General features: G+C 42.6%; 1 long non-coding RNA gene across 2 annotated transcripts in view; it reads right to left on the reverse strand.

Moving 5' to 3' along the window:
- Positions 1 to 8,864: 8,864 nt before the first annotated feature.
- Positions 8,865 to 26,935, reverse strand: part of LOC110257765 (uncharacterized) — a 151,606-nt gene continuing 133,535 nt past the window's right edge. Inside the window, exons 2-3 of one of the 2 annotated variants that reach the window (XR_014835813.1) lie at positions 25,178 to 25,279; positions 8,865 to 15,200 (exon numbers count right to left, since the gene is read on the reverse strand). This is a non-coding gene — a long non-coding RNA (uncharacterized LOC110257765). The remainder of the gene's footprint in view (positions 15,201 to 25,177; positions 25,280 to 26,935) is intronic. The other variant, XR_014835812.1, reaches the window with a different exon arrangement.

Below are 26,935 nucleotides of genomic sequence, written 5' to 3' on the forward strand. Positions count from 1 at the left end.
GCTGTGTGAAATACACTTTGGCTCGTGTGATCTAATTTAATCTTTCAAATAACCTCGGGAAAGAGGCTTCATACGCTCCTGTGTACCGCTAAGAAAACAAACCCAGGGAGGTCCCTTCCTTGCCCAGAGTCACACAGTCAGAGTCATGGAGAAGAGGCTCAAGTCCAGGACTCTGGCTCATTCTGAAGCCCATCTTCTTTCTACGACATATCGCCTTTGAAAGACTTCTTCAAAGACAGACTCTATTTGGAAGGAGAGTGAAGAGCAGTAAAGAAAGCAAAATCCTATGCAGTTCAGAGACGAAAATCTGCAGGAGTCCCTTATCCAGGGCTGGTTCCTATCCCGAGGCCCCTAGAGCTCCCGGGAGTCCATGAGGATAGTATGTAAGTTTATGGCCTTTAGGCATTTTTTAAAAAACTGAGGTAAAACTTACATACAGGACAAATCTTTTTTTTTTTTTTTTTTGTCTTTTGTCTTTTTAGGGCCACACCCATGACATATGGAGGTTCCCAGGCTAGAGGTCTAATCGGAGCTGTTACTGCCGGCCTACGCCAGAGCCACAGCAACGCAGGATCCGAGCCGCGTCTGCAACTTACACCACAGCTCACGGCAACACCAGATCCTTAACTCACTGAGCGAGGCCAGGGATCGAACCCGCAACCTCATGGTTTCTAGTCGGATTTGTTTCTGCTGCGCCAAGATGGGACCTCCTACAGGACAAATCTTATATGCACAATTTACAGAATTTTGTTTTGCAAACTCAAACACCCATGTAACCACCATCCCAGTCAAGATATAGCCTCAATCCCAGATACTTCCTCAAGATGTGTCCCTCTTTTCAGGAAATTTCCTGCACTGCTTTCCAGGCACTCTTGTATCACAATAGGCAACCATGTTCTGATTCCTATCACTGTGGGTTTGTTTTGCCTGCTTTAGAACTTCATGTAAATAGAAGTATGCAGTGTATATTCTTTTTATCTGGCCTCTTCTTTTTTTTGTCTTTTTAGGGCTGCACCCGCGGCTTATGGAGATTCCCAGGCTAGGGGTCCAATCAGAGCTACAGCTGCCGGCCTACACCACAGCCACAGCAACATGGGATCCAAGCCGCGTCTGCGACCTACACCACAGCCCACGGCAATGCTGGATCCTTAACCCACTGAGCAAGGCCAGGGATTGAACCTGCATCCTCATGGATACTAGTCAGATTCCTTTCCACTGAGGCACAATGGGAACTCCTCCTATCTGGCTTCTTATGCGTAGCATGTTTTTGTTGTTGCTGTTGTTGTTGAGATTTAGCCACATTAAAGGATAAAAGGAGGTAAAAGCATTCCATTGTATGACCATATCACTATTGTTTATCCATTCATTTACGGATGGGCATTTGGGCTGCCTCCTATTTTTGGCTATTATAAGGCTGTTATAAACATTCTTGTATATGTTTGTTGTGAATGTATGTATTCATTTATCTTGGGTCTGTACATTAGAGGGGAATTGCTAGGTCGTACAGTAAGTGTAGATTTCACTTTTTAAGAAACTGCCAAGCTCTTCCAAGGTGGTCACATCACTTTACACTCCCACCAGTAATGAATAAGAGTTTCAGTTGATAAACTTATTTTTAATTTAATGTGTTTAATTGTAAAACATTTCAAACATAAAATAGAATGAATGCTATTAATGGTGGAAAGCCTTGCGTCTACATTAAAAATTTCTTGTATTTGCTTCAGATCTTAATAAATGAAATATTACAAATGCACTCAAAAGCTCCATCTCCTACCCCTTCCTCCTCCCTGGAAATTAGCATCATCCTGAAGTTGGTGTGATCTTCCCACATTTGTCTATTTTTAAGTGTATGACATAATATATTAACCATTTTCAATATTTCACCAAGTCTAAAAAAGATGGCATATTTTCCTGTGATAAGTCTGGTCATGGTATTTGAAAGAGCAGCCTTCTTAATAAGACTTTAAGACTTTTATTTTCTATTTATTGTTGTTTATTGAGTCTAATATATATTACTTTGGTTGTTTACACCTGCAATTAGTAGGAAATGGGGAATATTAATTTTATTTAAAAGGCAATTTACAGGGCAGATGAAAATCCTTCAAAGCTTGGAATCCTTGAAGGGAAAAGTAACGAGGGAGTTTTTGGCCACCTGGCTACTGAGAACTATAGAGCTGACCTAACCCTCCCATGTTGCAGATAAGGAAACTGAGTCTCATACCGGCTATGACTTGCTAAGTTTTTAGAGCTAAAGAATGCCAATACCAGAACCAGGCTTTCGAATGTCCATCCTAGAATTCTCTGGACCACAGCATGCAGCTTCCATGTCGCCGAAGGCACGCAAAGATGGAGAAGGAAGAAAGAAGAAAATGTGATGTGGAGGTGGGAGGAAGGAAAAACTTCATAAAAACAAGACGGCAGAAATGTGGTATTTTAAGGAAGAGGTTTGCCCTTCATATGAATGATTCTTGGATTTTGGTGTATATTTTTGGTAGCAGTATGCGGTGAGTCACTAACAAAGAGCTTAAGACAGATGAGTTAACATAAATGGACCAAAATAAGCTGTGGTCTCTAGGCTGAGCAGCTGTTGGACAAACCTGCCAATATTTTATTTCCCAGAGACACTTGCAGCAGATTAAAGTGAGCAGGCAGTGAGGGCCACATTAGCAAATTCCATACCATTCAGAGTTTCCTGAGCCTGAGATGTGGCTATCGAGGGGAAAGGGGAAAACTCCCAGCTATTTACTGAAGCTCCACTTTGTGAAAGAGGGGAGGCAGGGCTGCGGGTCCCAGCGGGTATGCTCGTGGCGGAAAAGGCAGGGACCAGGGAATCAGAACGTCCTGAGTTTTCAGCCCTGATTGTGTCACTAGCTATGTAACCAACAGAGATTCCTTTAGCTTCTCTGTGGCTCTGTTTTTTGTTTTTTTCTTTTTATGGCTGCACATACAGCACATGGAAGTTCCCAGGCTAGGGGTGGAACTGGAGCTGCAGTTGCTGGCCTATGCCACAGGCACAGCAACATGGGATCCGAGCTGCTTCTGCAAACTACACCGAAGCTCACAGCAACACCAGATCCTTAACTCACGGAGTGAGGCCAGGGATCAAACCTGCATCCTCACAGTGACAACACTGGGTTCTTAACCTGCTGAGTCACAACAGGAACTCCTCTGTGACTGTGTTTTTCATCTTTTGAATAAGCAACTTTAATTAGATGAACTCCTAAGTCCCTTCCACTTAAAAAAATGTATAGTTCACATTTATTACTTTGTGCCAGGCACCTCATGAAGTGCTTTACCTATGATCTCTTTCCTCCATTAAACTTTTTTTTTTTTTTTTTTGTCTTTTTGCCATTTCTTGGGCCGCTCCCACAGCATATGGAGGTTCCTAGGCTAGGGGTCCAATTGGAGCTGCGGCCCCCAGCCTAAACCAGAGCCACAGCAACGCAGGATCCGAGCCTCGTCTGCAACCTACACCACAGCTCACGGCAACGTCGGATCCTTAACCCACTGGGCAAGGGCAGGGATCGAACCTGCAACCTCACGGTTTCTAGTCGGATTCGTTAACCACTGCGCCACGACGGGAACTCCTCCATTAAACTTTTGAGAGGAGTTCCTATTTTGTGTCTCAGTGTTAATGAACCCGACTAGGATCCACAAGGATGTGGGTTTGATCCCTGGCCCTGCTCAGTGGATTAAGGATCTGGCATTGTCGTGAGCTGTGGTGTAGGTCGAAGATGTGGCTTGAATCCTGAGTTGCTCTGGCTGTGGTATAGACTGGCAGCTGCAGCTCCGATTTGACCCCTAGCCTGGAAACCTCCATAGGTTCGGCCCTAAAAAGACAAAAACCAACCAACCAACCAACCCACGATAAAAACCTTTGAGATTGTCTCAACAGTAGTCCCATTTTGCAGAGAAAGAAACCGAGGCTTCAAGAGGCTAAGAGACTTACCTGGAGTCATGCAGGGAACAATGGCAGAGCCTGGACTCAAATCTAAGACTATCTTGGAAACCTGGTTTCTTAATCACCATTCTGTGTTGTCCCTTCTCGCTAGGCAGGAAATTAGGAATGAGTTGCCTTCACATTCTTTTCCCTCTCCACAGCTTTTTTTTTTTTTTTTTTTTTTTTTTTTTGGCCTGCGCCTGCAGCATGTGAAAGTTCCCAGGCCGGGGATGGAACCCGTGCCGCAGCAGTGACCTGAGCTGCTGCAACGATGATGCCGGATCCTTAAGCTGCTGAGCCACCAGGGGACTTCTCCATGCTTTTACCTGTTTCTAACTGTTATGCTTTCATTGCACTGCACTGGATTTCCAGGTCCTAACCAGAGTCCCTTATGGCATTCACATACTACACCGTGGGTGAATGGCGTTAAAGATAGTAAATCGAATTCAAGATACACAACTCACACAGGACAGAAATAGTGTTGAACAGGCCACAGCAGGGCTGCTTGCTTCACAGGATCAACATCATCTTGAATATTTTTTACATCCTCGGCAGTGGACACTCTGTACTTGGTGTTCCTGCTGATGTCACTGGCAGAGATGTCTCATGGGGAGACACTCTGTTTAAAAACCTGATTCAGTACCCTCCTCTATCCTGATTTAATATGATAAGGTCAAGGCAACAGCTGTGATAGTGGCAACTCCTTTGTTCCCTTCCATAAATGAAATACAATTTAAGCACCTTCTTGTGCTGCCTCTCTTCCCACGAGGACATCAGATGTACAAGAGCATCCCTCTCTCCAATACAAAAGAAAGTGAACTCTAAGGTTGTGGGTGATTTTATCTAACTTCTGCTCAAGATCGCTCTTCAGTTGGTGACTGGCAATCCTCTTAAAATCTCTTGGGATATTTATGACCTGAATCACACTTTCCATAGTTCTTTCTCTGATATCTACATGGAGAACTGAAGCAATATTTAATAATTCGAACCAAAAAGGACTGACTGTTTGAATTTTTTTAGAGCTGCACCTGGGGCATGTGGAAGTTCCCAGGCCAGCGGCTGAATTGGAGCTGCAACTGCCACAGCCTACACCACAGCTGTCGGCAGAGTGGGAGCCTGAACCCACTGAGTGAGGCCAGGGATTGAACCTGCATCCTCATGGATACTAGTTGGGTTCTCAGTCTGATAAGCCATGGTTGGAATGCCTATTGGAATATTTTAAGATAGAAATTTTGAGCTGAAAAGGGAAGGGAATATACACTCAACCTTCTAAGTCAAAAGGCAAGTAGTAAAATACAGCGGATTGCATTAATGACCTTGATTCTTTACCACTTCCTATAGCCACATCCTTTACCACACGATCTTGGAATTTCTTTCACTAAAGAATCAGAGTCTATTTTCCCTCCTCTTGAACTGGGGTTGGCCTTGTAACTTTGGCCAATGGAATGTGGTGGAAGTGATGCTATGTCAGTTCCAAGTCTAGGCCTTAAGAGATCTTGAGTGTTTTCACTTGCTTGTTCTTCTTCTGTGTTTGCCATGACGATATGTCCTGCTGGAAAATGTGACACGAGAAATAGAACTGAGTTGCCCCAGTCATTGCAGTTGAGGTTATCCTGGATCAGCTGAGTGGCAGCTGGCTGCAAGACCTCTGAATGAGTCTGTTTGAGATCAAAAGCACTTCCCAGTCTAAACTACCACCACACAGATTTGCGAAGTAAATAAATGCTTATTGCTTAAAGACCTTGAAGCTTGGGTTGTTTTGTTACACAGCATTATGCAGCAAATGAGAACGGTACAGAAAGTAAGACTTCAGTTGTTAGAAAAACATCCAGGAGAACTTAAGGATTTGGAGGATTGCAGTGAGTAGCAAGAACCAAACTGAGATTTAACACAATTTTGAAGTCTTTCCACACCAGCCCAGTTATGTATCCCCCTCTAACAGTCATTCTGCATGCATATACCGAGTCTATTATTGGTAAGACACAATGGTTAGAGGAATACCTAGGAATGGGAGCCCAAGAAAAGCAAAAGTCAATGACCAACATGATTTGGAGAGGCTGGCCATAGGAATGCAGCTGGTCAAATGGTTAATGATATTTACGGTGATGGAGAAGGGTGAAATCAAGGAGCTAGCTGTGGGGTCAAGGGTCAAGGAAAACAGTGACAAGGGGGTAAAGTTAAAAGCCTAGATAAAGAGGAAGATACTGAATCTCAGTTATGGAAGGAAATACCTATATCAGATGTGTGTATGTGTGACTAAGTATTAAAATAGAAAAGAGGTAAAATTAACATAAGAAAAACAGAGCACTGCTGTCAGTACATCCCTGCCCCCAAACTGTCCATTTCAGTGGGCTCTGGACAATTTCTAGCTGCCAGCATCTGCATTCCTGTACCCAAGGGCTTTTTTCCAAAATTGTGGAGATCACTTTACAGAAGTGCTAGGGAATGGACATCTACCTCCCATCTCAACATGTGAGCTGCGATTCCCAACCAATGACTATGGCAGTTCATACATAAATATCCCAGCTCTTTCAGCTTTTGGGTGGGATAATTTTGAAACATGTATTTTATACCTTTCCCACAGAATTAAACTCTAGTCATCTATGGTGGCAGCTGGCTTAACAACATACCCTTCATCTGCTCACTTCCCTTCCCTGTTTCACTTCCCCCCTCACTCCAGGGCCACCAGCCGACTTTCTGCTCATCTTCTTGCCCAAGGACCTTTGCAGGTGCTGCTCTCTGCCTGAACCACTCCTCCCCTGACATGTGTATGACAGACTTCTTGTCACTTAGATCTTCAGCTAAATTCACCTTGTCAGTCTCTTTAACAAGTGGTTCTGGGAAAACTGGACAGCTACAGGTAAAAGAATGAAATTAGAACTTTCCCTAACACCCTACCCTACACAAAAATAAACTCAAAATGGATTAAAAACCTAAATGTAAAGCTGGATACAATAAAACTCCTAGAGGAAAACACAGGCAAAACACTCTTTGACATAAATCACATCAATATCTTTTTTTGGATCCACCTCCTACAGTAATGAAAATAAAAACAAAAACAAATAAATGGGACCTAATTAAACTTAAAAGCTTTTGCACAGCAAAGGAAACCGTAAAAAACCAAAAAGACAACCCACAGAATGGGAGGATACCTTTGCAGATGAAGTGACTGACAGGAGATTAATCTCCAAAATTTACAAACACCTAATACAGCTTTGTATATGTGAGTATATATTATATACAGTATATATATGTGTCAGTATATATACATGGGATTGGATGCTCTCATGACCTTCTCCTCAGATTTGATTAATTTGCTTGAGCAACGACGCAACTGACAAGGGCTTAATCTCTAAAATAAACAAATTATACAACTCAACAGCAAAAAAACCAACAACCCAATCAAAAAATGGGCAGAAGACCTAAATAGACATTTCTCCAAAGACAGACAGGTGGCCAAAAAGCACATGAAAAGATGATCAACATCACTGATTATTAGAGAAATGCAAATCAAAACTATGATAAGGTAGCACCTTATACACATCAGAATGGCCATCATCAAAAAGTCTACAAACAGGGAGTTCCCGTCATGGCTCAGTGGTTAACGAATCCGACTAGGAACCATGAGGTTGCGGGTTCGGTCCCTGCCCTTGCTCAGTGGGTTAAGGATCCGGCGTTGCCGTGAGCTGTGGTGTAGGTTGCAGACGCGGCTAGGATCCTGCGCTGCTGTGGCTCTGGCGTAGGCCAGCGGCTACAGCTCCGATTAGACCCCTAGCCTGGGAACCTCCATATGCTGTGGGAGCGGCCCAAGCAAAAAAAAAAAAAAAAAAAAAAAAAAAAAAAAAAAAAAAGTCTACAAACAATAAATGCTGGAGATAGTGTGGAGAGAAGGGAATGCTCCTACACTGTTGGTGGGAATGTAAATTGGTGCAGCCACTATGGCAAAAAAACTACTATATACTATATACTAAATATATACTAAATATAGAACTACTATATGATCCAGCAATCCCACTCCTGTGCATATATCTGGGAAGAACTATAGCTCACAAAGATACATGCTCCCCAACGTTCATTGCAGTGCTATTTACAATAATACAGAAGCAACTGAAATGCCCATCAACACAGGAATGGCTAAAGAAGATGTGGTACATATGTATAATGTGGTACATATGTAAAAAGAATGAAATAATGCCATTTTCAGCAACATGGATGGGCATAGGAGATTATCATACTAAGTGAAGTAAGTCAGACAGAGAAAGACAAATATTGAATGAGATCATTAATATGTGGAATCTATTAAATAATAACCAATGGGAACTTGTTCACAAGACAGAAACAGAGTCAAAGATTTCAAAACCGAACTTCTGGTTACCAAAGGGAAAATGTTAGGGGAAGGGATAAAATGGGAGGTTGAGATTGACATATACACTTTACTATATATGGAATGGATGAGTAACAAGGACCTACTGTCTAGCACAGGGAAATTTGCTCAATACTCTTTAGTGACTTATGTGGGAAAAGAATCTGAAAAGGAATGGCTATATGTATATGTATTATGTATAAGTGAATCACTCTGCTGTACATCTGAAACTAATACAACATTGTAAGTCAACTATACTCCAATAAAATATAAAAAAAATTCACCTTGCCAGAGAAGTCTTGCCTGGCCACTAAATCTAATACAGCTTGATCATCTGATCTTAATTCTGTCAGTTACTTTTTTCACTCCCAGATGTTTTTCTTATTTGTTTGTATCTTTATTTTCATGTGTTTTTGGTGAAAGTACAAGTTGGCACAATTGTTTCGAGAAGGATGTTGGGCAAAAGCCACAAAAGCCAACTAAGCACCAGCAATTCCATTCTTAGGAGTATCTCCAAGAGGAATGAGTGCTTATGTCCATCAAAAACCATGTACAAGAATGTTTTTTTAAATGATTTTTATTTTTTCCATTATAGTTGGTTCATGTACAAGAATGTTTATCACATCTTCATTCACAGTAGCCCCAAACTGGGACCAAACCAGATGTCCGTCAATAGGAGAATGGATAAATACATTGTGAAATGTTCGATTTCACACAGCAATGTAAAGAATGAACTGCTGCTACACACAGCACATGGATGAATTTCACAGACATTAGGATGGAAAAGAGGAAGCCAGGCACAAAAGAGAACATACTATATGATTCTATTTCTATGACATTCATGAACAGTCAAAATCTAATCTATGGTGGTAGGAGTGGGAATGGTGGTTTTCTCTGGGTTGGGAGGATATTGACAGAGAGAGAGCATGAGGTGCTGAAAATATTCTGTATCTTGATGTGGGTGGTGATTACATGGATACGTACATATGTAAAATGTCACTGAGGTGTATACTTAAGACTCATGTACATTCTAGGTATGTCATACATAAATAAAAATTAAAAAGTAAGTTCCATGAGAGCAAGGACATTCTGTGACCTGGGCACTACAGCCTGACACATACTTATCACTGAACAAGTGCATAAATGTGGATTTGCACTTAAAACATTCCCAGGCTAGGGGTCGAATTGGAGCTGCCGCTGCCAGCCTACACCACAGCCACAGCAATGCCAGATCCGAGCCACAACTGTGACCTACACCACAGTTCATAGCAATGCTGGATCCTTAACCCACTGAGCGAGGCCAGGGATCAAATCCACATCCTCATGGATACTAGTTGGCTTCGTTTCCACTGAGCCACAACCGGAACTCCGCACTTAAAATTTTTAAACCAAAAATTAGGTTGGACTGATTATCTGCTCCACATGCTGTATATAACAGAGGAATCAAAAGTGAATTGGCTTAACAAAAAGTACACGATTATATAAAATGGCAGCCTGCGATAAATACTATAAAAACAGATGCCAAAAAAGTGGTAGTAGACCTAGAAAGACAGAGAGCCATTCGACTGCAACTTTAGGGAAGTGAGATTTGATCTGGCCCTGGAAATACTAATGCAGGTAAGGCTGGGTGGGAAAGGAGATAAAGAAGGGAGTGGGTGGTAAGTGGCAGGGAACGAAGACTCTGGGACAGGACGGCCAGGGCACATTCGGAAAATGAAGAAACTTGAGGTGGCTGAGGTCAGGGGTGAAGAGTCCTGGGCGAGGGAAAGATGAGTGTCTGTTAGAGCAGGTTGGGGGCTGCTCTCAAAGAGCCTGCATTACACTGTCAGGAGTTTGGCCTTCACTCCTTCTATAGGGATGAAGTTTCAAAGGTTTTAAAGCAGTAGAGTAACTTTGAGGAGACAAGTGATTTCCTTCCCAAATTAATATTAAAAAATACGTTGACTTACAGAAAATCTGAAAAGCCAGTCCAACACAAAAGACACAAACCTGATAATCACTGCTATCATTTTCTTATGTCCACTCTGAAATACTTTTAAAAATAAGATATGATTCATATACCATACGATTATGATTTTAAATTATACAATTCAGGGCATTTTCGTGTATTTACAAAGCTCTGCAACCATCTCCACTGTCTAATTCTAGAACATTTTCATCACACTCAAAAGAAACTCCCATATTCATTAACAGTCACTCCCCATTTCTCCATCTCTCCAACCCCTGGCAACCACTAACTTACTTTCTGTCTCTATGGATTTTCCCAGAGATACTTTCATATACGTGCAGAACAAAAAAACATATACATATACACACACATACACACTTAAGTATATAAATACATATATACTCCCCCCACCCACACAAATGGATTTGTACATACTGCGATTTGTACAACAACAGTATAATGGATTTGTACAACACAGTACATATTGTGTTGACTCTCGAACATGTATCTTGACTCTAGAACATATCAGATTGACTTGTGAAAAGTTAGCCTGGGTGGCAGGCCAATGATGGATTGGAAAAAAGAGGTTGGGAGCAGTGAAACTGCTTAGCAAAGCCTGCAGTAGTGGGGGCAAGAAGTCACGTGGGAATGGATGAGGACACAGGCAGCCTAAGGAATGCTGTGGTGTGCTTCCAAGATCCCCACCTCAGGACTACAGTGCTTGTTAGCCTAGTTGCAGGAAGTGCTGGTGGCTGATGGATTTCAGCCGAGTCTCCTTTGGGGCCCTGCACTCACCTGAGGAGCACTCCCCTGCCCCAAATCACATTTCTCTAGGACAGCTTACATCCCATGATTAATCGATGGGGTGTGTGTGCACGCATGCATGGGACGGTGTGTGATTTCTAAAGGTCATCCCAGCTCTAGAGCTCCCTAAAAGATGAGGCTTTAATTGTGACGGTATTTCAGTCCAACTCCTCCTTCTCCCTAACCCTACTAACTGCACACCTCCACAGGTGTTCCTAATCAACTTCCTGCACTGACGTCTCTACCTCAGAGTCTGTTTTCCAGGGGACCACACTTGCGGAAAATACTTAGGCTAGAAGTGGAGCTGTAATTTATAGGTGTCTTTGTAGAGCACTTGAGTGGACTGAGCTGGGTGACTGATTAGAGACGTGGGGTGGAAAGGGTGGAAGAGTTAAAAGAGAAGCAGCAAAACACCCACACATATAATTTATATACTAAATATATGTACATACACACATACTTTGTGTATATATAAATACATCCTCAGGCACTTAGCATCTACTTGGTACAAGAAACAGTTTTGGAAGCTAAAGGTGCGAGATGAATTAGATCTGGTTCTTTGGTTCAATGAATCCACAATGTGTTGGGGCAGACAGAGTGTAAGCAATTAATTCTAAGAATTTGTTGCACACCATAGTGGATGATAGGGAAATGTGATGAGGAAATACTAAAGGAGTGAAGATGCTGCCGCGGTTTTAAGTTGAGGGTCTTGAAAGATGGTAAAGTCATCATGTAACATAGAGAATGTAGATGAAAGACACTGTAATTAGAAAATAAATATCAAGGTCAATATGTCCTCCAGAGAGTTGGATTTGGATCTCCTGAGAGAGGTCATGAATAGAAATATGTATTTAGATTGTATCTATATAAATAATAGTTAACGCCTTGAGAACAGATGAGATTGTTAGGGAGATCATGTAAAGCAGAAACTTGAGAAAGATGTACAGCAGAGCTGATTAATGTCTGAATTCAGGCTGCTGCTCCTTATGTCAATCCTCATAGCTGACATAGCTAATTGAACATAGGGCCTCAGAATCCTTGTCAACACATGGCTTCAGGGAACCCTTGCCAATAAATCCACTTATCATTTCTGGTTTCTTCCCCAAGTCTGGCTGTAGTGATCAGGAACAATTGCAGGCATCCAAGGAAGAGTCAGGGGCTCTGGTTATAGAGAAAGCACCCAGGAGAGCCGGGGAAGCACTAGAAGAGTGGGGAGCGGGGAGCGGTGTCCAGAAGGAAGGAGAGTGTTTCCAGAAGGGAATAATAACATTTATCAAGTGCCTAAGTTGAGGACTTGAGGAGACAATGAAATTTGAAGTGGAGGCCAGCGGTGACCAAGGAAAGTGGTTTCACTAGTGGTTTGCAAGAGAAGTGAGATGAAGGAAGTTTGAATAGAGAATGGGAGGTACTTCCACATGCTCATCTATAAATGGACTGCTTTGGACCCACCTGGGGAGCTTATTAAATATGCATTTCTAGGACTCACCCTAGAGGCATAGCCCCAGGGCTGTACTCTGGCCTCCTGGGAGCTCTTCTATCAGGGTTATTACTGCGGCAGCAAAAGGCTACAAGCTATGGGTGGGTGCTCACTATAGCAGATGCTGTTGATGTCCCTTTCACACACATTCAGCACTCACCGTTCTGTACACACTGCTGGCGTCATACCCAAGCACATGTACTCTCTGCCTGAGGACTTTCTCTGGCAGCTGGAGCATGCTTGCCTGCTTGCCAGAAATGCCAGAGAGTTAATTTCCTCGGGAGCAGCCTTCAACCAAAGAAGGACAGAAGTTGGTGGATAAATAGCACAACTTGCTCACCTCTCAGGTGGAACAACTCAGTGCTAATTTTATAAAGTCTCCTAATAGCCCCCAGGACGATTGAGTCTAAGGTGCCCAGAGGATGCTCATTAACATACTCTGCATAGGCTTCTTTCCCTCTATCTCACTTCCCTACTCTCCTACTGATGTTCCCAGATAACCTTTTGCCTAAACTATTGGTACCCATATGCTTGTCTGAGAGTTGGCTCTTGGGGGAACCCCAAATTCACCGTTTTATTTCCTCTTCCCGGGGACACAGAACAACTACATATTCCATTGGATTTTGCAGTCTGCTTGAGCCTATGTGACTAGGCTCTGACACATGGTCAAAAGTGATATACATCACCTCCTTCCCTGACCACAAAACTCCTGGTGCGATCGATCATCCCTCTCAATCTTTCCTTGCCATAGTGACTTCAGAGGCCATGTGTTTAATATGGTGGCATCACAAGACAGAAGTTGCCTGGATTCCTGAGTCACCCGATTGGAGGGGACCTACTAAGGAGAGCTGTCCCACTTATACCAGACCATGACATGAATGAATGATAAATAGAACACTACTATGTTAATCACTATGTTTTTTTTGGTTACAGCAGCTAGCATTAACTACCCTGATTAATAAACCTGCCCTCTCAGTCTTCCCTCATGCAACTCTCAAAAATTACTGCTCTCCATCCTTCTTTAAAAATTTCCATTCCCTCAGCATGGTTAATAACGTAGCTGAAATAGCCACATGTTCAAAGCAAGACACGATTATCTGATGAAGTGCACTCAATTGTGAACAAGAAGTACCAAATTAGCTGCCCAAAGATAGTTCTGTTTTCGAATGGATTTCTGGTTGGTAGGCTCTACGAAGGACATGTTCCTTAACTATGTGAGTCCTCTCGTCATCTTTGCATAATCATTGGCACAGCCCACTCCCAGCTCTATCTGTGGTTGTCCAGAAGAAAGAGGGGCCAGCCATTTCTAAGTGTTTGCTGACCTCTGACCTCTGGAGTAAAGCCCAAACTCCTTAAACTGGCATTTCCAGGCATCCCTGGTTGGCCGCCACCTCACTGATACCTGACCTTTGCCGCATCCCCCCTTCCCCCCATGAAACCTCTCGAATCATACAGAATGTGCTTTCCCAACTCCACACCTTAGCTCCACTGTACTCTTCACTTGGAGTGTCCTCTCCTCACTTCTGCTCCTTTCTAGACCCTTCCCCCAGTCACAGGCCTGACTCCAATTCCATCTCTTCTCTAAAGCCCTGAAATCACATTTTGCCTTCCCGCTTGTTGCCATTACTCATTTGGATTTTGGCATTTGCTGCTTATTAGCATTTCTATCTTTTTCTGTGTTTATGCCCTCTCTTCTGAATTAAGACAATGCTATGCCTATTTCTTTTTTTAAAAAATCGTATAGCTTTTAAAATATAGTCAAGGACATGATTATTGAAGATAGAGCAAATCGAACTTAAATATCACAAAAGCGAAATTTTGCTCACACATGATTTTCTAAAAAAAAATATTTGAAAATAATTTCAGATTAACAGAAAAGTCGCAGGGATAAAAACAGCATAAACAACATCTGCAAAAAAACCCCCCCAAAATCTTAAAAAAATAACATCTGTAAATGTCTTACTTAGACTCCCTTCTGTAAATATTTTACTTTGTTTCCTTTATATCCATATCTATCTATCCATGAATCATGTTATCTACACACACACAGGGGGTTTTTCTGAAGCATTGGAGGGTAAATTACATGCATCATGAGGCTTTACCCTTAAATACTTCAGTGTGTTGTTTCCTAAGAACAGGTTAATTTCTCAACTAATCACAACAGAGGGATCAACTTCTATCACTTTAATACTAATATAACACATTCGTATCAATAATTTGTTCTCATTTCAATAACTGGACCCAGGACAGGGTCAGATACAGCATTTAGTTGTTGTGTCTCTTTAGCCTCTTTTAATCTGGAACATTTTCACGGCCTTTCTTTGTTTTTTATGACATGGTTAGTTTTCAAGGTAACATACCTCTCCCTTTTAAAGAATGTCAGAAATGAGAAACATCTCTTAGGTTGACAGGCTCTTTTATACATGTACATATGGATAGATGTGCAGTGTCTGAGCAGTGCCATCACCACTCCCAGTGCCAGACTCTAAACTTGAACTGCCTTTTATTCTCATTCTGAACTTAAAATCAATGGCGATATTTTTCATGCTGCTATACAGGAACCTTTGACTTATTTTATTTACAATACCTTTCTCCTTGTTTAAGTGGCGTTGGAGTGGAAAAGGAAGTCGCAAATCTCTTTCTCCTCCAGCTTCTGCTGGGCTGCAGGCTGCATGGGAGGAAAAGTCAATATAGGAAGTGAGAGAGTAAACTGAGAAGTTGAAATCAAAGTGGTAGGCCGCTGAGTCTTGGCTGCGCTGTATCTCATCTCTGAAGTCAAAGCATTTTTACAGACAGCATTCAGCCATTGTTAAATAAAATCCCTCGGCTGTAGAAAGGGAAGGCGTTAGTAATTTCCGTTGTCTCTGTATGACTAGAAACAGAGACGGGGTGACAGGCGTAATGGCTTTTCTACTTTGAGTGTGAGAGGCAGTGAGGAATCATGGAGAGAGCTGATAAAGGAGCGAATCGGTTTGGGAGATTTGAATCTATTTATTGCCATCACTGCCAAGTAGTTATATAGCTCAGCAAGTCATATCCTCTCTGAGCCTTGATATCATTATCTGTAAAATGAGAGTCTGGAGTGACTAGACTCGCTCTAAGTTGCCTTCAGTGATTCGAAAATCCAGCGATGATGAATGCGAGCATACATCCAGTGCATACCTAGGGCGGGCTCATTATGTGTTGGGTACTGGGCTAGAATTAATCGGGCCTAGTCTTTGTTCTCCAGGATCGCCCAGGATGGTGACAGTGGTGGAGGGAAGGCAGGTAAGCAAAGAATTGTGAGAAGGGCCATGATGTGGACAAGTGCAAGGGACAAGTGTGTCACGAAGGAGATAGTGAGCAACTTTCCCTGGAGAGTGGCATGCTTCGTAGAGGAACTGTCTGCCAGTGGTTGATGAACTGAATCTCGAAGATGGAGACAGACCATTCCAGGCAGAAGGCACATGGCTGTTTGCAGACTGGATGCACTTTGGAGTTGAACACAACGTGCTTGAGGTAAAGTGAGGGTAGTGAGGCTGGAACAGCCGTCAGGCAGGGCCAGATCTAGGAGGGCCACGTGGCCAGATAGAGAAGAGTTTGAGGGGTGGGGTGAGACTTGAGGCACGGGGATCACTGGGAAATCCACTGAAGAAGACAAAGGATAAAGGATTGCAAGACACAGGGTAGATGAAGCAGCAGAGTGGTTAGAGATGAGCTTAGGAGAAAGAATTGAGAAGGCGGAGGGCAAGGGGAAGGGGGAGGAAGGGCTGTCATAGGATGTACATGTTTCTGATGTGTGCAGTGGACTGGACTGTGGTAATATATTTTTTTCAGGTTAAATGAAGTATTCATTTAGACTAAGAAATCACAGTAGATCACACATTTTATGATGACTGCCAAAACTCACTGCAAAATTGGAAAATGTGACATTTAACTAAATGCCTAACATACCTCTAATACTTTTTTTTTTTTTACTAAATTTCTTGGCTGAATATTCCTTGATTACCTTGTCATACGACAATGATTTCTTTTTCTTAACAGATGAGATCTATTTTTTTTTTTTTTCTTTTTAAGGCAGCACCCACAGCATATGGAAGTTCCCAGGCGAGGGGTTGAATCAGAACTACAGCTGCTGGCCTACGCCACACCCATAGCCACTTGGGATCCAAGCTGTGTCTAGGACCTATATACACCACAGTTCATGGCAACAGTGGATCACCGACCCACTGAGCGAGGGATTCGAACCCACATCCTCATGAATACTAGTCGGATTCGTTTCTGCTGCATCACAATGTGAACTTTTCTATTTTCTTAATATTTACTGGGATTCTGCTATATGACAGGTTTTGTACCCAGGTACTTTGTATGCCTAATCCCATTTCAATGTCACAGCAAGCCTATGAGATCAGTGTTATGAATATGATGGTCATTTTTTAATGATAATAATTTTTTATATTTGGAAAAATGGCACAGAGTTCACTCTTGGGACAGGCATCAAACACTCCTGAGGATGTCATTAGAATATAAAGCCAGCTGTCATTGTTTTTTTTTTGGGGGGGGGTTGCTTTTTTATTTTTGAAATTATTCTTTATTATTAGTTTGAATAATTAATACATTCACGTGCTTTAAAATTCAAAAGATATCATTACCTTAATTTTGTTTTTTTTACACAAATGTTAGAACACTATCTCTACACTGGACTGATTATTATAATTATTATAATAAATAATAATAATTATTATTATTTAATAGCAAACGTTGGAGTTCTTCATATATCAGTATAACAAAAGTTTCCTTGTTCTTTTAATGGCTTTTTGAATAAGTGTAATGTATTTATGTCATCCTTTAAGAATGGACTTCATGTCGCTTTAAGTCTTTTGACCCTTGCAAGAAAGTTAATCACTGAATGGCCGGGTATATGTACAATTTTGACTGTAAACATAAAGTATAGTGTTAAAGTCCTAGAAATGGAATTGCTAGGTCAGAATTGCACATTTTTTTATTTTGTAAAGTATTTTATTTCATTTTTCAATCTTACCATTAAAATGTAGAGCCCAGAACAATCCCACACTATGATACAAGTATAGAGAAAGACTTCCAAAATAGACAACTTTCCTATAAGCTAAATTCTGATGAACTCAATCCAAGACTATGTTTATTTCTTAACTACTGCATCTCGATACTGACTTCTGGGGAATTAAAACTTCTAGGTCTTTTTGGCAGCACAATTAATCATTTAAATTGACATAGAGGCCTTTTCACTCATTCCTGTCCAAACACATCTCACTGATTTTAACCCATCTTTTTTTTTTTCTTTTTAAAATTATTATTGTTAAAGTACAGGGCTGTTTTTTTTTAATTTTTAAATTTTTATTAAAGTATAACTGATTTACAATCTCGTGCCAATTTCTGCTGTATAGCAAACGGATCCAGTTATACATATATGTACGTTACTTGTCTTATATTCTCTTCTATCATGGTCTATCTCAAGACATTGGATAGAGTTCCCTGTTCTATATGGCAGGACCTCATTGCTTATCCACTCTAAATGTAATAGTTTGCATCTACTAACCTCAAACTCCCATGGGCTGTGGTGATCTTATAGTCAGAAGTCCTCAGGGAGGAGCAGGTTTGGGAGATGTATGAGTTCAGTGTAGGATGTGTTGGCCTGGAGGTGTGTATGGGACACCCAAGTGGAGATTGCTAGCAGGCATTTGTATATATGGGCCTGGAGCTCAGAAGGGTGGGCTAGAGACAAATTTGATGGTTAACATGTCACAGGTGTAAAGGATGTCACTCAGGGAGGGTAAGTTAGCAAAGGACTGTGCCTGAGAGGGAAGAACAGGAGCTCTCTTATTTTTGTTGTCTTTTTTTTTTTTTTTTTTTTTTTTTTTTGTCTTTTTAGTGCCACACCCGTGGCATATGGAGGTTCCCAGTCTAGGGGTCCAGTTGGAGCTGTAGCCACCGGCCTAGACCACAGCCACAGCAACGCAGGATCCGAGCCATTCCTGCAACCTACACCACAGCTCATGGCAACCCCGGATCCTTAACCCACTGAGCAAGGCCAGGGATCGAACCCTCATCCTCATGGATGCTAGTTGGGTTCAGTAACCACTGAGCCACAACAGGAACTCCGGAGTTGTTATTTTATTAGGTCTGGATTCTTTTTTTTAATCATTTATTATATATATATATTTCCGACTGCAGCATGGTGACCCAGTGGGATCCTGCTGTGCAGCACTGGGAACTCTGTCTAGTCACTTATGATGGAACACATAATGTGAGAAAACAGAATGTATACAGGTCTGGATTCTATTTGCTGAGATCTTCTTAGCTGTATGATAGTGGGCATGTAACTTTGAACCTGTTTCTTCATTTTTAACAATGAGCCCCATTTGAAGACTTATGTGAGTTTGAGATTTAAAAAATCCAACTGACGGAGCTTGTAAGAAGAGCAGGATGGGCACACCGGGGAAAACCTTTCAGCTGACATTTAGCATACATAGGATGGCTCCTGACTGTAGGTTTCAGGAGCAGCCATTTGCTGAGTTGCCTGCGCCTTTGCGACCTTTCTTGTGACATTAATTTGCTACCAATTGCTTAATTTCTCTGAGCCTTGGCTTCCCCTTCTGCAAAAATGAGACAATAACTACTCTTCTGGTTATCTCAGAGAATTCTTTTGAAAATCAAGTGAGATAAGGTTCGTGTGAATACTGCAAACTGTGATATAAATGTTAGTTATTATCAAAATGAATGGAACAAAGAGATGAGACCAATTCCTCAGCAAATTTCCTGCTGTTATCACCATGAAGCGTGTGTCAGCATCAATATCGAGGAATGTTCTGACTAGTCAGGGGCAGAACTGGCATAAAACTGAGGGTCTCTGACTCTTGGCCACAGTTAGGCCAATCACTATATGAGACTTTCTTGCTGACCTGGGATTTACCCAGGATTGTGGGGCAGAAAGAAGTAGAACTGTGGACTGCAAACCTTGTGAGACCACCAGGGGCTTGGGGGTCTCCTGTGATAACGACTTTGTCTATTCTCTCAGCCCCAGCTTCCATTCACATTCAGGAAGTGCAAAGATGAACTCTGCCCCTAATGGTGTGATCACAACTCCTCCTACAACTTCAAGTTCTCATTTCCAGGTAAAGAAAGATAACCGCCTCTGTGTAAGTAGTAGCATCAATGCAACAACATGGAAGAAAGCATGCCAGCACCCAGAAAACCAGCAAGAGATATTAGTTCACTGGGCAGGCCAGATACAGTATTCAGAATGGAAGAAGGCAGCAGTATTCACTGGGTGAGGCAACCTCAGGTCCAAACTAATCCATGATTACAGAGGGACCAGGCCAGATTCTGGTCTGGATGCAAGGATGGGTGAGCTCACCTTGAGGTTGCTTTTACTTTCTCTCAAAGCAGCTAGGAAAGCATGCAAATACTATATGAGATAAGAATGCAGAGATGTAGATGCAGCTCCCCATCACGTTTCTGGCTTTTTCTTCTCTTTCTTTCCTTTTTTTTTTTTTTTTTTTTTTGGCCACACGCATGGCATGAGGATGTTCCTGGGCCAGGGATCAAACCTGCGCCACAGCAGTGACAATGCTGGATCCTTAACCCGCTGCACCATAAGGCAACTCCTTCTCTGGCTTTTCTTGGTGATTATGGCAGCCTGAAAACAGTGAGACATTTCCTAGGCCAGAGGAACCCAGAGTTGTGGGCCCACTGGTTTTTAAACGCCATCCATGTCAGCATCCAGAAACAACTTGTACAAGCATGTAAGGCAGGAGTCGGGCACTCAGCAAGCCTCTCGTGCAGGCCGGAAATTCTTGCTGGAGCATCACAGGGAAAACTGCTTCTTATCCAGGGTGACAGTGTGCGCCACAGGAGTTTTCCATTGATGGTTCCTTACAGGTTCTGTGTAACAGGACTGGCCATGTATATCCTAAGGGCACAGACCTAAACCGTCCAGCTCCTTCTTTCTCTTCCACTCCTTCCTACTCTCCCTTCCTTCCTTCTTACCTCCCCTCTCTCTGTTTAAAAATAGACTATTCTTAAGAACAGTTTTATATTTATAGACAAAGTGATCAGATAGAACAGAGAGTTCCCACATACATCACCTCCCTCACTACCTCACACAGTTTCCCCTATTATTATCTTACCTTAGCAAGATATGTGTGTTACAGCTCATGAATCAAAATTAATGCATTATTGGAGATCTTGTCATGGCTCAGCAGTAACAAATCTGACTGGTATCCATGAGGACACAGGTTCGACCCCTGGCCTTGCTCAGTGGGTTAAGGATCCAGCATTGCCGTGAGCTGTGGTGTAGGTCGCAGATGTGGCTTGGATCTGGCATTGCTGTGGCTGCGGTGTAGGCTGGAGGCTACAGCTCCCACTTGACCCCTAGCCTAGAAACCTCCATATGCTGCAGTGCGGCCCTTAAAAAAAAAAAAAAAAGGACAAAATTAATGCATTATTAACTAAAGCCCATAGTTTATCCAGATTTCCTTAGTTTTTCCCTCATGTCCTTTTTTTTTTTTTTTCCAGGATCCCATCCAGGAAACCATATTATAGGTTCGATCATCATGTCTCCTTGGGCTCCTTGAGGTTGTGACAGACTTTCCTTATTTTTGATGACCTTGACAGTTTTTTTTTTCTTTGTCTTTTTTTCTTTTTTGGCTGCCCCACGGCACATGGAGCTCCCGGGCCTGGGATGAGATCTGAGCTACAGCTGTAATCTAAGTTACAGCCATGGCCAAGCCGGACCCTTAACCCACTGTTTTGGGCTGGGCATCATTCTTGCATCCCAGTGTTCCCAAGACATCGCCAATTCCATTGTGCTACAGCGGGAACTTGGACCTTGACAGTTTTGAGGAGGACTGGTCAGATACTTTGTAGGATGCCCACTATTGGGATTGTCTGTTGTTTTTCTCAAGATCGAACTGGGGTTATGGGTTTGGGGGAGGAAGATCACAGAGACGAGGTGCCATTTTCATCACATCATAGTATGTGTAGACACACATACTGTCTACATGACTGATGACTTTTGACATTAATATCGGTCATCTGGCTAACATCGTGTTTGTCAAGTCTCTCTACTGCAACATTACTTCTCTTTTTCGTACTTTCCCTCCTTGGAGGGAAGTCACTCTGCACAGCTCACATTTAAGGACAGGAAGTTAGCATCCACTCCCTTTAGGGCAGAGTATCTACAAAATTTATTTCCAATTCTGCATGGAGGATTTGTTCCTTCTCCCCATTTATTAATTTATTCAATCATTTATTTATGTGAGTATGGACTCATGGATATTTATTCTATACTTTGAATTATAATTCAATACTGTTTTATTTTGTTATTCAGACTGTTCCAGCTTTGACCACTGGGAGCTCTTTCAGTTAGGTCCTATATTTTTTTCCTTTTTTCTCCCTTTCTCCCCACCTTTTTCTCCTTCCTTCCCCACCCCCTCTTCCTCCTTCTCTTCTCTCTTTTTCTTTCTTCTTTTCTTTTCTTTTCTTTTTTTTTTTTTTTGTATTTTAGGGCTGCACCTGCAGCATATGGGAATTCCCAGGCTAAGGGAAGAATCAGCTGATGGCCTATGCCAAAGCCGCAGCAACACCAGATGTGAGCTGCATCTGTGACCTACACCACAGCTCACAGCAATGCCAGGTCCTTAACCCACTGAGCAAGACCAGGGATTGAACCCGAATCCTCATGGTTACTAGTCAGGTTTGTCTCCACTGCGCCACAATGGGAACTCCCTTTCTTCCTTCCTTCCTTCCCTCCCTCTTTCTTTCTTTCCTTTTTCTTCTTGCACTTCCTTATTTTCTGTCATTACAAGTCTCTTTTTAAAAATAATTAGGAGTTTCCGTCGTGGAGCAGTGGTTAACGAATCCGACTAGGAACCATGAGGTTGCGGGTTCGGTCCCTGCCCTTGCTCAGTGGGTTAAGGATCTGGCGTTGCTGTGAGCTGTGGTATAGGTTGCAGACGTGGCTCAGATCCCGTGTTGCTGTGGCTCTGGTGTAGGCCAGCGGCTACAGCTCCAATTGGACCCCTAGCCTGGGAATCTCCACATGCTGCGGGAGGGGCCCAAGAAATAGCAAAAAGACAAAAAAAAATTAAAAATAACTATTATTCATTTATATACTCATCCAAAACGCAGTGTGCATACCAGACAAAGAAGATTCAAGAATGAGTAGGGATTACCTCTGCCTTCAAGGAACTCTCAGTGGAGGTGACAGAAGGGAGGAGAGACCAGCAAGGGAAGAGAAAAGGACGTGACAATGTGGAGAGTGTTTTGGCAAAGGGAGGAAGTTTATAATGTCTGTCTCAGTTACATGGATTCAACTCCCTGCCTGCCTCACCTGAGCATTTCTGATTCTCTTAGGAGAACTTTCAGCTCCACACTCTGGGCTAGATTCTCTTTTTTCCCTTGGTATCCAGTCAAATGCCACACTTCCCTAGGCAGGCCAGTATTATAGAAAGAGCATAGCACCCACCACAGATAAGCATTAATGATAATCTATAATGATATTTAGCAGACATAAGATGGCTTCTGACTTTAGCAGAGAAGGACTATGCTAGCCCTTTATTGGCCCTGTGCAGTTCCTGTGGGCATGGAGCAGCTTCTGATTATGAAGAGGAATGGAAAGTGAGTGAGACCTGTAAGAGCAGGGTTTTGATTTTAGTTCCTCCCAACCTGCAGCCTTATCAAAGATCAGTGTCCCAGGAACCTGGTCTCTTAGCCTTCAGCTTCACATTTTCAAAGTCCGGCTGCTGGCCAACCCTTGGTTAATCGACATCTGAGCAGTAATTATTTTTAGATTACCCACTATACGTTCTGCCACTCAGTGTTATGCGATCGTGTAACGAAATCCATGCCCTGGTGCATTAACTAACCTTTTGAAAAAAACCTTTCAATAGCATCCCTCCCCCACAACCTCCCCCTTCACAAAGAGGTGGCAAAAAGCTCCTGGACTTGAGTGCTAAATGTCGAAACATTAAAAACGCTGGTGAAAGCTATGAAGTCATCAAGTATTGACCTGAGAGAACATTTAGCACCATCTGATTTCTCCATCCTGACATCAACATGAAACGGACCTTACATGCCAATGAATCACTTTCCCTATTTAAGTTCACAGGGTTTGTCTAAAATAGCTTCCCTGGTACAAAATGGAAATTCAGCCTAGGGATTATAAAGGTGAGTGATAGATTCAACTTCTATGCTTTCATTATAAGAAAAGGAGGGCTTACTAAAATTTGATTTCTTTTTTTTTTGGTGGGGGGGGAGGATAGAATAGAAGTGTCTTATGCATAGAAGCCATTGGGAAAACAGGAATCCAATCCCACTTGTACTACATTTTCTTAACACTCCATGCTCTCCAGCTATAGTGTGAAGATCTTGATCAAAATGTAGATTCCGGCCCCCCACAAAGGTATGTTGATTTAGTTGGTGTAGCAGATGATGCTGGGTCCCTGCCTGTAATTCTTCAACCCTTATGACAACTTCAGTGCACCCCACCCGACACCCTCAATTCCTAGCACCTTCATCTTTTTGCCGGAGAACTATGATCCTGTAGGCCAGAGGTATCAGGGAATTAACACCACTCAAGCACAGCTTCAGTCAATGGCTGAGGGGAGTTGGTGTCCAAACACCCTAACCCCTTCTCCTCCTCAGTGTCGAGATTCTGAGGTGAGTGTACTATACTGTTTCCAAAGTTCCCAGTGGCATGCAGCTCTTCTTGTCCACAGTAGTAAGGGCCGTGAGAGCCTACCTTTCATTGGCTGCCTTCCCTTCCATGTCTTAACTTTCTCACTGTCCCTCACAAGTGTTTCCTAGGACCACCTACCAAACCAAATTTCTGCAATTGAATGCTGGCCTCAGGGCCTGTTTCTGGGGGAACTCAGACTAAGACAGTTGGTCTGGAGTTTAGCCCAGTAATCTGCATTTTTTGCCACACCTTCAGCATATGGAAGTTCCTGGACCAGGGATCAAATCTGAGCCACAGCTGCTACCTACCTACACCACAGCTGCCACAACACTGGATCCTTAACCCACTGCACTGGGCTGGGGATTGAACCTGGGCCTCTGCAGTGACCCAAGCTACTGCAGGGACAATGCCAGATCCTTAACCCACTGTGCCACAGTGGGAACTCCCAGTGAACTGCATTTTTAACAAGCACCCTAGGATGATTCGATGCACATGGCATAACATACAACATTTTAAGAAGCTCTGCTTTGAGACTTTTATGATAATTAAATCCAAGGATGTTAGCATTCTTTTTTCTTGATCTACTATTTTCTAGAGCCTTTGCAATTCACTCGAGTCTTTTTTTTTTTTTTTTTTTTTTGTCTTTTTGCCATTTCTTGGGCTGCTCCCGCGGCATATGGAGGTTCCCAGGCTAGGGGTCTAATCGGAGCTGTAGCTCCCAGCCTACGCCAGAGCCACAGCAGCGCAGGATCCGAGCTGCGTCTGCAACCTACACCACAGCTCACAGCAACGCCAGATCCTTAACCCACTGAGCAAGGGCAGGGATCAAACCCACAACCTCATGGTTCCTAGTTGGATTCGTTAACCACTGTGCCATGACGGGAACTCCTCACTCGAGTCTTATGACTATTACTTGGGGATAGAGATAGGGCGGGATAAGGAAGGTTTACCTGCTTGACCTCTTTCTTCCATGTCCAGGCTAGAGTTGGAAGTGGGAAGCCAGATGGTGTCCAGCTAAGTTTCCTCAGGAAGTCAGGCAGTACGAAGGGGACCTGGAGAGGAATTGAAGGGGATCATTTCTGAAAGAGCTATTTCAAGGAAGCACCATGAGTGGACAGAAAAGAGGTGAGGAATGAAGTAGAAGCACTGAGTGGTGGCGCAGTAGAGTGGTTAGGTCACAAACTGGTAGTGCTGAGTACAGGTACAGTCAGAGGCAGAGGGACAGGCCGAGGGCATAATGGGAGGTGGTAATGAGACTGAAGCCCTGCTCAAGGTTAATCACATCAATGCTAGTTGTTCACTCTGGAGTTCCTATCATATGTCCTTAATGACCTGTTGGGCTGGGGACAGACCAATATAGATGATCCCTGAGGCAGACTAAACATAAGATCATGGTACATGCACACATGCTATTGTACGCATGTGCATGTTTACACACACACACATTTGAAGGAAGTGGATATTGAGACAACTTTAAGATGACATCAAGGGAAAAAGCAGAACTCTGTTGGACTTCCTTATATTTATTTTCTGGTTTGGAGTTGTTTTCATTCTACATTACATGTCTTTTCAGAGTGTAGCACCTTTAATGCTCCTAAACTGGACCTGGAACTACCCTTCAAAGAGCTCAGCAGGAGGCAGCCACATACTCACTGAATCACTCTTTGTTCCAAATCCAATCTGGAGTGTCCATTCTAGCTCATGAGTTAGTTTTTGTTCCTATGACTAGTTTCCAGGGGAACACCAGCTTGTTTCACTATGACCCCACCCTTGTCAAGCACTCACCAGATCCCCTTCCTTGAAGGAGTTGTACACTGTCCCTTGTACTTCCAGCTATTGGCTGGGCTTGGGTTCCTCCTAGATCTCACTGAAATCAAGGTGTTGCCACACTTATTAATATTGCTCAGAGCCTTTTGATCCTGGGCTCCTGCCCACTAGATTGTCAGATAAACTTGACTGTTGGAGCCTGCAGGCCCTGGAACATTGTGATATAGATTGCTGGCCATGTTCCTTGAGACTGGCTTTATGGACCACTCAGAATATTTTGCCAAGCTCCACTGAACCCTGCTGTGCTGTTCCAAAATTCCAGCATGCTTTGCAGCTGAGCCTGCATGGTTAAGTGGGAAAAAGCTTTAAAAAGTAACAATTACAAATATAAGCTCTACCAACAATATTCATCTGTTTTTTCATTGGTGTTTCCCAAGCCCTTTGAACAGTGCCTGGCACAGTAGGCATCCAATCGAACTTTGTTGAATAGATGAATGATATGATGTTGACAAGGAAGAAAAGGAATATGGCATGTCACATAGGGAGCTTTTCAATTAGCTCAAATATGTATGTATTATAAACGGAAGGGGGATGAGACATAACTTTTTAATGAAGAGTTTCAACTCAGTGGGGATAGAAACATCAAAGTGTTTGATTTAGCTTTAATCTCTATTTCCAACTGTGCTCTGTCTTATTGCCCTTCCCGTTTTCTTAATAACATCTTGGGCAGATTCCATAACTTTCTGGTCACTTTTGATTATTAGAAGTCCAGTCCAGCTTAAAATTTCAACCTCAACTTTGATCTCTATTGCTCATTTCCTCTCCTTTCCCAAGCCTAAGGTTGAGCTGTGTTGGAGTGGCCTGGTCTTGCTTTAAAATATATCCTTCACTTAATATAAAAACATATCTTTACTTAATGGGATGCTCTTGTTGCTCTCTCT

This window comes from Sus scrofa, chromosome X, assembly GCF_054392235.1.
Source record: "Sus scrofa isolate SSC_HxYL_T2T_F1_AM1 chromosome X, Sscrofa_HxYL_maternal_Yorkshire_Landrace_v2.0, whole genome shotgun sequence".
NCBI lineage: Eukaryota > Metazoa > Chordata > Mammalia > Artiodactyla > Suidae > Sus > Sus scrofa.